Source organism: Coffea arabica, chromosome 11c, assembly GCF_036785885.1.
Source record: "Coffea arabica cultivar ET-39 chromosome 11c, Coffea Arabica ET-39 HiFi, whole genome shotgun sequence".
In the NCBI taxonomy this organism is placed as follows: domain Eukaryota; kingdom Viridiplantae; phylum Streptophyta; class Magnoliopsida; order Gentianales; family Rubiaceae; genus Coffea; species Coffea arabica.
The window spans coordinates 27018863-27031207 of record NC_092330.1 but is presented as its reverse complement, the minus strand read 5'-3'; the positions used below and the strand labels follow the sequence as shown (position 1 = coordinate 27031207).

The 12345-nt window shown below is 34.8% G+C and overlaps 1 pseudogene; it reads left to right on the top strand.

Annotated features, from left to right (window-relative positions):
• Positions 1 to 412, top strand: part of LOC113715967 (cation/H(+) antiporter 20-like) — a 47485-nt pseudogene extending 47073 nt beyond the window's left edge.
• The last annotated feature ends 11933 nt before the right edge of the window (positions 413 to 12345 follow it).

Sequence of the window (12345 nt, the reverse complement as noted above, 5' to 3'; positions counted from 1 at the left end):
TTCTGAATCTCGTGTTGACCTTTAACAGGAGTTGGATGACTCAATGTTCATAGACTTCAGGAGGAAATGGACTGGGGAGACAGAGTTTGTAGAGAAGGAGACACACAATCTTATCAATGAGGTGAAAGCAATAGGACAAGGAGGAGAATTTGAACTAGTAATTGTGGGCAAAGGGAGATTTCCAACAGCAGTGCTTGCAGAGCTGGAAGACAGCCGACCTGAATTTGATGAGTTGGGACATGTTGGAGGCCTGATATATTCTTTGGGAGAAGCCGTAAAATGTTCTCTGCTTGTTATCCAGCAAAATGATTCTGTTAAAGATAACAAGATTACAATGCTGCTAATGAACATGTTGCAAGTCTTTGACCCCAGGAATGGCATAATCAATGCGGGTGTAGAAATTATTACATGATTGGCATACTAAGGTATTCAGGAGTGTTGGAATATAGGTTGTGGCAATCAATATCCATGTGTAAATAAATAATGGTTAATTATAGTTTGCCCTGCTGAACTTGGAAGACATAGACTTTGCACTATAAGTCCCTCAAGTTTAATTTGTCTCACAAATTAAATTATAAGTTATAAAACTTATCTTCCAAGTCCCCATTTGAAATTCATTTAATCTAACAAAAGAAGTTCTTAATGTGTGAGATCCATTAGATTCTCATTTTCGTGGACAATAAGTATGAGTTATAATTCTTAATAAATAAGAACTAAATAAATCAAAAATCCTTTTAATGTATCATTGATCCAACTAATCAATCAACTCATACTTGTAGATTAAGATTGGCATCTAACAATCTATTATGACACTTGCGCAATGAGAAAAGTCAAGTGGATGATTTTACCTTTCAGTGAACGCTTACCATATAATTAAAATCTTTTCACCACACTTATCTCTCATTAATTTTGAAATAAGCTGTGCCTATTCCATTATGTGATTAATGTTCATTTCTTATCCAAAAATATAATTCCAATGAAGAAGTACTTAGAAACACTTTCTAAAACTCTTCTACTTAGCATTAAGTATTTGAATTATACTTCTACGAGTGGCCAAACACACGAGATAACTCCTCTTCCATAAGAGGTGGTAAATCCTTATAAGTTATTCACAACCTTTTTATACTTCAAGTATATACCTATTTGCTAATGATGTGAACATTTCTTGTTACGAGAGCAATTATATAACAAACAAAGTATAACCATCCACACTCAAGAGACCATGATAACCTTAAATTTGAGGATCACTTGCACAAACGTCACATAGAGATCAATCCTTTGGCACTTAAAGGATATCTCTATGCGGATCAATCTAGTGATATAAGTAAATGCATAATTACTTGTAAATCATCTTTGTAAGATTGTTTACAAGTATATTCTCGAACTTCCAATTTTAATGCTTCATGGATCAAAGGAGACAATAAGCCTAGTATATTGAAAAGATTATTCTATACAATATAGATAAAACCCCTTATTAGATTACTTCATGCTAAATGTTCTTAGCATTTTATCTATGTACTTTGAAAGGTTTAGCAAACATGATCTATCACCATAATTTTTTTTTCAGAAAGAGAAGATTGCTTCTCCTTAATACCATGGGGAAAATCTGGGTCACCTATACCTATAGATTTTGGAGTATAGGTATACTCTTTCCATGTATCATAAGTCAACTACATATATAACAATGATATTGTGATAGCTCCCACTAAATCACATATAAGTGCAATATCTAACCTCACTTTGGATAAAATTAAAATTTTTTATTATCTCATCAAAATAGATGATACATGGAGACACCAAAAATTTCATAAATCATTTTGTTATTTATTTATTTTATTTTTATTTATCTCTATCTTTATCTTTATTTTTCTAAGAAAAATCATTCTCATCTCATTTGATTGTTTTTTCACAAAAATCAGAAAGAAAAGAAAAGAAAAACAAAAAAAAAATCAAATGTTTGCAAAAAAAAATTTCCTCACGCGTGCATGCTGAGCACGTGCATTATATCTTCTCTTTCGTACCAGAAGCAAGGGAATAGTACAAAAAATTGCAGCTGGAATTTTGAGCAGATTTCATTTTATTTATCTTCCTTTTCTTTTTCCCCAAGCATTGCCAGTACAAAGGCCACCTAACCCATCAATTCTTATCAAGAAAATTCTAGAAGAAAAGCCATCAAATGGCTCAAAAACATGCCAGTAGAGCAAAGCTTCATCCTCACCTTTGAAGGAAGGGTTTTGGCAACTTTGTTTCATTTAAAAAGGCTAAGGAGGTGTTTCTGAAGAAGAGGAGGGAGAAGAACGATAGAAAAAGAGAGAAAAGAAGATGAAAGAGGAAAACAGAAAGAAAAAGAGAAAACTTCCTGCACTTTTTTTCAAGAGATAAGACTGACTTTTCAGTCTCTTTTCGACCCAATTTTCTCCTCCGATATAGCTGCATTTGGGGAGATTTCAATTTCTGCGCATTATAGCAGTTAGGAGAGTAACTTTCATTTAGAAAATTTTCACAAAAAAATCTAAAAAGCCCCCAAATTCGGCCTCAAAGTCGCTGTCACACCATCCCTGCGTTGGCTACAACTTGGCTTGGAGTTGGAACAAATTCGCTTCCCCTCGCGTTTTCTTGTTCCAATCTGATCCAAAAAGGATCCCCAAGTATTTTTATGACATTTCCTTACCCTATTCGACGTTCATGCAAGAGATCTGAGTGTGTTTCTGAGAGAGCATGTTCAAGAAGCTTGGATCTATAGTTTTCTATGATTATGTGGTTTTTGGACCTTGTTTGATATTTATTTGAGTTCGAAATGGCATGAGCTTCATGTATATGTAAAGATCTGTGCTTAAAAGTTGAAAAATGAGGTTCCGGCGAGATTTCAGCCACTTTTGGCCAAAATATTTTTAGTTTTCGGCGGGTCGATCCGTCGAAAAACTCAAACCTGCTCAAATTTGTATTTGAATCTCTAAATTGTTTTTTATAGACTTAATAAAAATCATTGAAAACTATTTCTTTTCTCTATTTTTGTATCGTTGCATAAAATAATCTTGTTTAAAACCATTTATGCTTTTCAATGAATTTTGCTGAGAGACAATCCCCGTAATTTATTGTAATGGGTGCATAAACATGTATGTCTCATGGTATAGGCACAGTTGATTGAGTACAAACACTAGCAGATCAGGAACAGGTTGCACAACGTTTTCAAACCAGACAGTTTTTTGGGCATCTAAAAAACTCACGTTTATATGGTTCTCAAAACTCAAGGGATCATAGTGGTGGTGTCATATTTCATCGCAATTGTTTCCATTTTCTTTTGCAGGATTGGATTACGCATGCCTTCTTGAAGGGAAAGAAAGAACAGTACTTGTTTAGCTAAATCCGATCTACACGTACTGGGGCAAATTTTTCATAAAGGTGATATATGATTTTGTAAATGAGTTCAATATTTGCTTAGAAAATTAGCAAAAGTTGGTTCACACCTTATCTTTTAATTGTAATGCATTTTCATATCTCCGTTTATTTTGTTGGATTTGGATTTTATCCTATCAACCATTTATTTATTGGGTTCGGATTTTACCTCACAAATCATTTCTTTTTTAGAGATTGGATTTTATTCCACCAACCGTTTAGTTTGTTGGGTTTGGATTTTATACCACGAACTGTTTATTTGTTGGGTTTGAGTTTTATTTCACAAACCGTTTATTTTGTTGGGTTTAGATTTTATCCCACCAATTGTTTATTTGTTGGGTTTAAATTTTATTCCATCACCTATTTATTTTGTTAGGTTTGGAATTTATCCCACAAATCATTTATTTGTTGGGTTTGAATTTTATCCCATCAATCATTTATTTTGTTAGGTTTGGATTTTATTCCACTAACTTTTATTTTGTTGGTTTGAATTTTATCCCACAAACTGTTTATTTTATTGGGTTTGGGTTTTATGCCACCAACTGTTTATTTTGTTGGATTTGGATTTTATTCCACAAACTATTTATTTATTGGGATTGAGTTCTATCCCATCAACCGTTTATTGTGTTGGATTTGGATTTTATTCCATCAATCGTTTATTTGTTGGGTTTGGATTTTATCCCACTAATTCGTCAGATTTTGCTAGTTGTCTAGAGTTGAGTTATATCCCACCAATCAAATTTGGTTTTAGAACGATTTTATAAATTTTCTAGTTGTTTGGGGATTGGAGTGGATCCTACCGATCGATTTAAATGTTTACTAATTCCAATTTTGTTTAAGCACTCACTTTGTTTGTTTTAATTCAATTGCAGCTAAAGCAGACGATTAAGTAATTTAGTGTCTATATTTTTGTTTTAAATTTTTTTCGAAATTCAAACAAAGAGGGGCAAGTTATAGACACCAAAAATTTTATAAATAATTTTACTATTTATTTATTTTTATTTTTATTTATCTCTATCCTTATCTTTATTTTTCTAAGAAAAAACGTTTTCATCTCATTTGATTTTTATTTGATTGTTTTTGGAGAAAAATCAGAAAATGACTAAACTGGTTTAAGAATCATCTCAATCCAATACTTGTAACTCAAAATATAGCCGAAATACCCAAGGTGTCAAAGCTGCCTAACTTGCATTTCATCATTTGAACATTTGCACTTCATATTATCTTTAAATCTTTTCAAATCATCAAAAATCATCCAAATATCTTCTCAATTCACTCCATTCAATGATTGAATCATTAAACCCACAAAATATGAAATTTTCACCATTAAAATTCATAAAAAATGTAATTTTTACGACTTAAACCATAAAATGTATATTTTCACTAGAATCCTAGTTCATTAGCTATAAAAATAATTAAAACACTCCAAAACTAATTAATAAAATATACTAAAAATACACAAAATATGCACTTATTAATGACAAAACAAATACAACTAAAATAGTCAAATTTTCACTTTTGAGACAAATACAATCACTAAATCATTATTGTATTTTTTTTTTTAGAAAAAGTGTTATTGTGTCAAGTGTAATTAGGAATTTAGTATAAATGTATTAGTAAATTTATTATAAATAATTAATAATTTCTATTTGTAGACATATATAATTATTAGTATAATTGATAATATCAATTATATTACATATACTAATATGCAATATATAATACATATGACTAATAATATCATTATTATAAGTTTGTAACTAATTAAGTTAATGTTGTACTTCAATATTAGTAAATCCTGCACTAGATGAATATGTATTTTATCGCACTTGACCTCCATGAATTTGAATTTCATGATTTTGAATGTGGTCTTGAATGTGCATATGCATGAATATAGATCTGATGTGTACTTTATCGCATCGGTTAAATTGGACCCTTTGCTAAAGCCCCTATCCGAGACCAGCCTTAGCGAGGTTGGCTAGGTTGAACAATCTTGAGTAATGACTGGAACTCCTATCTGAGACTAACCTTAGCGAGGTCGGGTAGGTTGGACAGCCAAGTGACCTAAATAAGTGAATGCAATGTTTACAAGTGACAAGTGACCTAAACAAGTGAAATGCCATGCAGTCCATTAGCTAGTTGGTCGAATCGAGTCAGTAAGGGTTTGGTCGAGAAGATTGACAAACTAGGGGTACTGTTTATTGTTTATTCTACTGGATTCGATATACTCGAGTATTACCTCTAATGTTATCTTTGGAATTCGGGTCTGGTACAAGGGGATGATCGGAGAAATGGGACTGGGGATAAGCAGTGATCTATGGACAAGGGGTAACCATTCCTGGCGGTTTTGGTCATTTTCAACAGCACGCACGGCGTAACTTTGTTTGCACAACGTGTAACTTTAGTATAAAATTTTGCGGGCTCCACACAAGTTGTGAAAATCGATGTACAGCTAGCGATCTGGACCGCACATTTTTTTGGCCAAAATCTGGCCATGAATAGAATGACCGCTCCTGCCCCTCATCTGTGATCTATGGACATTATAATTCCATGGTTGATGGAGTGTCAACGAATCGTGGACAAACTGCTACGGAACCTACTTCCGAGAGCATATTGTATCCTTTTACGTGAATGTGTTCTTTACTGTACATTATTAAATGAGTTATTTGGATATTACTTGCTTCATGAAATACGTGATCATGCCATCATATGAATGTTATAATGCCTGATAAATTGCTTGTTATTTTCTTGGAACCTCACTAGACTTCTAGTTCATTACTTTGTTTGTTTTTCTTAACAGGGTACGAGGATGAGAGAGATGAGAATAGTAATAGATTGTAATAGGAAATCTTGAACTTGTATTTGGCCGAAACACTGCATTTGCCCTGACGATTCGCCAAATCTTTGGATATTCCCTAGGGGAGGTGGGGTCATCACAAAGATACCTCCCACAAATTGGTTAAGAAAAACCCTAACTTTTCACCATAAAAAACTTGCCCCAATAAGAGAAATAAGAGATGTGATTTTTTCCTTATTTTTGTGGACAAATTTTTGGGTATTTTTTTCAAAATATCTCACAAGACAATTTGTTTATCGATTAGTCTTGTTAGCAAAAGTTTAGTAAGTATTTATAAACAAATAAATTGTCCACTGTGACAGCCCCATCTCCCTCTAGGGCGTACTCAAGGGTTTGGTAGACCGCTTGCTCAACTCTTGTCAGGACTCAGTCACAATTCATGAAATTTACAAATGAAACCTCAAAATAAAAGCAATATTAAGTACAACCCTCAATATATACACTCATGGACCTCCAATGTCCACACAATCTATAATACAACCAAGGAATCAAACTTGCAAAAAAATCAAACCAAACAAGCTAGCTAGACATCTATGAAGTTCTCGCGTGAGCGACTGACGAACTTAGATGAAATCTAGACCTTCCTCAATTCAACCTCTCATGTTCTCATCCATGTAAGGAAAACAAATTTGCAAGGAATGAGCTAAAAGCCCAGTGAGATTCCAAGAAAACAGGCAGGTAATATAACAAGTAAGACCATACACCGGATATCAAGAAACAAGTCAAAACTCAAATAGATCGTGACCCAGTATATAGTTAAGTAAATAGCCACATAGATCATGCAAAAGTGTACAGTAAAGAACACATTCATGGCAAAGGATATAGATTGCTCTCAGGAGCAAGTTCCGCTTTAGCTTGATCAAGATCTGTTGACTCTCTATCAACCACGAATTTTAATGTCCGTAGATCACCACTTTACATCAATTTCCGTCCACCAAACATACCCCTTACTGGCCCCGAACATCAAAGAAGTACCCAAAGTTCGTCGATCTTCTCGACCAAGCCCTTGCCTGCTCGATTCGACCAACTAGCCCTGGGTTGGACTTATAATCCCAGATATTCAGGAATTCAGGATCTGGCTTATAGCTCCAAGTATTCAGTATTCAGGAGTGGAGTCATTGGCTGTTATCCAATGCTCACACAGTAATAATTGGAGATGTTAGTTGACTTAACGCTCCATAATCAGTAATATCAGTGTTCAAGTGATGAATTCTAGTCAAGAGTAAATAGATTAGGAACTTGTCCTTTACCCAAGATTGCCTAGCTTACCCGACCGCTCTGAGGCTAATCTAAAGCACGAGGTCCAATGAGGGCTCAGTTTAGCCATTACCGACCTATATTCACGCATACGCATTAGTAACCCTAGATTCCACTTACTCGACGTCTCAGATAAGGTCCAAGGCCTAGTTCAACCACTACAAGAGAAATGTAGCTGGTCTACAATTCAACCGCTACAAGAGATATATAGCCGATCTACTATTCAACTACCACAAGAGAAATGCAGCCGGTCTACAATTCAACCGCTGCAAGATGAATGCAGCCAGTCTACAATCATGCACATAAATATACAAGTCCACACGCAGGAGCAATTGATTCAAGTTCATGGAGGTCGAGTGCAAATAAGGACACACTCGCATAGCCATGATCAAGTCACAAGTAATGTCCAACAATTCATATTATCAAGTATTCCAAGTATTTCAAATTAATATACAGATCATATGCACATCAAGTTACTTGTTCATGCATGAATGAGATATCAAGTGTTTAGTCAAGTTAGGTCAATTGAGTGTACATAAGAGCACACTTGCCTAAACAAGTTCAAGTCACAAATAAGCTTAGTATATCATGTTTTAAGCATTTCAAGTATTTCAAGTCCAAACAGTTGAAAATCGGGTGGGTGTGAAGTCATGATCGAACAAGAAAACTAGAGAAAAACTACAGAAATCAGATATTTTGGCAGCAAATCCGGCCAGATATTGGTCGGATTCAAGGCCGGATTGACAGGAAGAACTTAAAATTTTTTGATGCTCACTGTCTGTGACGGCCCCACCTCCCCCTAGGGCGTACCCCAGGGTTCGGCGGACCGCCTGCCCAGCTCTCGCCGGGACTCAGTCGTTCACTACAATCCTCAAATGAATTATAATATAAATCTCAAATATTACAATATAAATCTCCAATATTTACATGTCATAAGCGAAGCGGAAACAATTCTCAACTATACATAAAATGATTCCAAATCCAAATTATACAAGATATATGCCATCCAGTCACGTGAACAAGTACTACAAGTCCTTCCTTCGCCACGAGCCCTGTGGAGAGGAATAAAATATTTTTGGGGTGAGCTAGAAGCTCAGCGAATAACCATTAAAATCAGTAATTAAATCAGTTTCACAATAGTTCATTTCAATGATGTCATAAATCAAATGAACATTTACAATACATTAAAATGGAGTATCAATAATTCAAGGAATATTTACAATGGAAAGCGATAGTAACATTCATGAAAAAGATACGTTCGTTCTCCTGACATTTCCTCCTTCCTTCAAACTTTTGAAAAATGCATTTTCGTTTCTTTTATAAATAAATGCCTCGCTCATTTGGTCATTCATTTCATTCACCAGACTCCACCAACCTCCACCAACCTACAAAGGTAATACTCGAGTATACCAAACGTTCACCCAAATCCCTAATCGCCCGACCGAGACCGTTTCTGGCTCGAGACGACCGGTAACAAGGGGCAATGGCCAGTTCAGCCCAAAAAGCTTACATCATGCGCAACTAGCATTTCAATAATTAAATCCTTGAAAATTGCACAGTTATTTAGGTCGAGTGCGATAAAGTACACACTCGCCTAGAAAGCTCGTTTTGGAAATCATTCAAAACACTTAACACGTTATCAATCAATAATACAAGTCATGAAGTCAAGAAAATATAGCAAATAAGGAACACTCATATGCAAGCACGCATGATATGCAAGAAAACAGTTCAAAAGTAACTTTGGAAACAGTTTAAAGGTAAATAATGCAAGAAAACGGTACAAAAGTAACTTTGAAAATAGTTCAAAAGTAAATAATGCAGGAAACGGTTCATAAATAACTTCAGAAATAGTTTGAGGTCACTCACCTCCATGGCTCAGAATCATCCATCATATAACATTGCCTTGCTCAAATCCAAGTCTTAGATCACAAACTCAATGCAAACAAGTCCTTTAAAAGTTCGGACAGCACTTCCCCTAAATTTGCTTACTTTTCCAGCCATCAGGGCTTCATTATTTCCTCAGCCAGTCCCAAAGGTACACACACAACAACAAGTTCATCCAATAGTCATTCAGCAAGCTCCAAGTAGTACAAAGACAAGTCAAGCTAGGAAAAAGTCTGGAAATGAAAGTTAAGCTCAAAACCAGAAAAACAGGTTTTGATGTCATTTTGCGGTAATGGTACCAAAGGCACTACAATTATCGGATGAAGGTACAAGACCCACCGTTTCGAATCTAAGAGATAGGGCTACAATATTACAGAAGGTCACTCAACCCAGTTTCGAGTGTAACCAGGTCAAAAACACAAGAAACTACACCAGAATCACAAAACCAGCTTCACAGAACGCATTCTAGCGGAAACATCATAACTCAGGCTCTCCAAGTCCAAATCCAGAAATTCCAAAACCATCTGATAGATAAGAAACAGGGATAAATTTCATCAGAAGCCCTCAACAACTAATTCGGAAGCAATCCTGACCAAAACAACCAATTACAGGTGCAATTCTTACATTCGGGTAAAACCAGAACAGCAATAGTAATTTCGATTTTTCTCACTCTACGCTACTCCGATTGACCTGATATTTTGTAGAAACCTCTAAAATGTCATTCCCTACAACTTTCATGTTTTAAGCCAAGGTCAATTCGGCCTCTAACTAGGAGTTAAAAATTCGGACAGAATGTTCCTTCACAAAACCTAATTTTCTGAAATTTCTTCCAAAACAGAAATTGATTGCAATTGACCACTTTTTCCACCTCATAGAATCATTATATACCATTTCCAATCATCATAGATAGCCACACAACCATGCTTATATTAAAACAGAAAAATCTCCAAAAATAATAAAACTTCATCACTGCAACCACAAATCAAGAAATAATCCATAATATTGCATCTTATACCACCACCAATCATGAATTGAACATCATTAGAGGAAGGAGAGGGGTCCTTCACAACTCACCTTAGCAATACAAGAGATAGAGCAACTAGTCACCTTAGCTTTCCAAACAACTCCACAAAACACCTCAAGACCACTTAGCAAAGAGATTTTATGAAATGATTTGGAGTTTTATTGGTTGGATTTGAAGATTGAGCAAGAAATAGAAGGAAGAAATTGAGAGCTTTTCTTTCTTTTCCTTTGAGAGAGAGCTGGCTATGAAGCTTTAGAAATAAGGATGATTTTTGGCAATTTTTTGATTTATTTGGTAAAGTAGTGAATAGTGTAGTCAAAGTCCAAGACTTAATCTTATGGTGACACTTGTCACCTTTAGGTTTAAAACTTATCTTTTTGTCTCTCCAATACAAATATCTTAACACTTTGTAAAATAATATCACTTAATACAAAATTCCAATAAGTTGTCAAAAATATAATGCATTTACCGCACTAGCGGGTCCCACGTCCAAAATACGCTCTTAATTTGTCAAAAACTAACCGATACTAGAAAAATCATTTTAAAACTGTCTTTGCTCATAAACTTTATGTGGGAAATTTTTCTAATAAAGAAAATGTAGAAAAGGCGGGCGGTGAAATAAAATAAACCCTAGAAATTTAGAAAATTTCCGGGTTCTCAAACTCATTTTTTTTTTCGGGGCGTCACACTGTCTCAAATCTGGCCTACAACCCGATCAGAAATCCGACTAGAAAGTGGCCGGATTCTGGCCACATTTCAGTTATAACAAAATGGCCAGTACATATTTTAACAAAATATCAAAAGTTTAGTCGAGTTAGGTTAAGTGCAATAAAATACATACTTGCCTATGAGATGATAAATCAAGTACCTAGCAATTTCTAACAACAGTGAGCATGTAACACGCAGTTGGAACACTCACTAATCAATTGCAACCTTTCACTTTAACCCTGGTTTGTCTTTTTGAACTCTCTTGAGTCCTGTGGTCACATACTATATTAAAAGACTAGTAATACAAAACCAAAATACATGAAGAAATTAAGGTTTCAAAACTTCATTTCCTTTCATTTAAACCTCAATTCCACTCATAAACCAAACTCAAAATAGTTTACCAACTCCAATCTTAAAGTTGGAAATGAAAGTAAGAACAGTTCTAGGAAAATAGAATTTTTCTAGTTTTGCGCGATAATATTTGAAAAATCATATTTCAAGTTTCTTAAGTCCAAAATTTATAAAATTTATACTATCAGAAAATAGACTCAAAGGATTACAATTTCCTAGAAGAACATTTGTAAGATTCTATCTACAAGTCAGTCAAATTCCAACCTCAAGTTGCTGCTTCATCCAGTTGAAAGACAGAACAGGTGTGGAAATTCAGTCAACTTTGGAAAATCACAGATATTCATAGAAATTGAGAAAAATTCTAAAATTTTCATGGTACAAAGTACCCTAAATCTAGTTTCAAACGTAATAAACAGAACTCAATTCCAACTTTTCTACACCAAGATATAACAGATCTTCCAAGATTGCTCAAGGTTTCCTGCAAAAAGATTTCAGCAGCACTTCCTTTGTGTTTACCAATTTTTCCAGCCATTTTCAAGGCTTCATTCTCACTACAAAATAGCCTCAAATCAAGCATATACATACCAGGCCAACAACTCACTGAGTCAAGCATATATATAGTGTGAGAACCCTAACCTACCATAACTTTCTTGGCCTTTTTGCTTATTTTCTTTTCTCTATTTTTAGTGAAAATTTGTTAACCCTTTCGGTTAAACAATGGAAGGTTCATTGTTATGTGCATTTGTGTGTGAGATATGTGTATATGTGTATGTGTTAGAAGTGCGGTTGAGCGCGGCAATCGAATTCGGAAAAAGAAGAGAAAATTTTGGAAAAATGAAGTGGCCAAATCCGGCCGGAAATCCGGCCA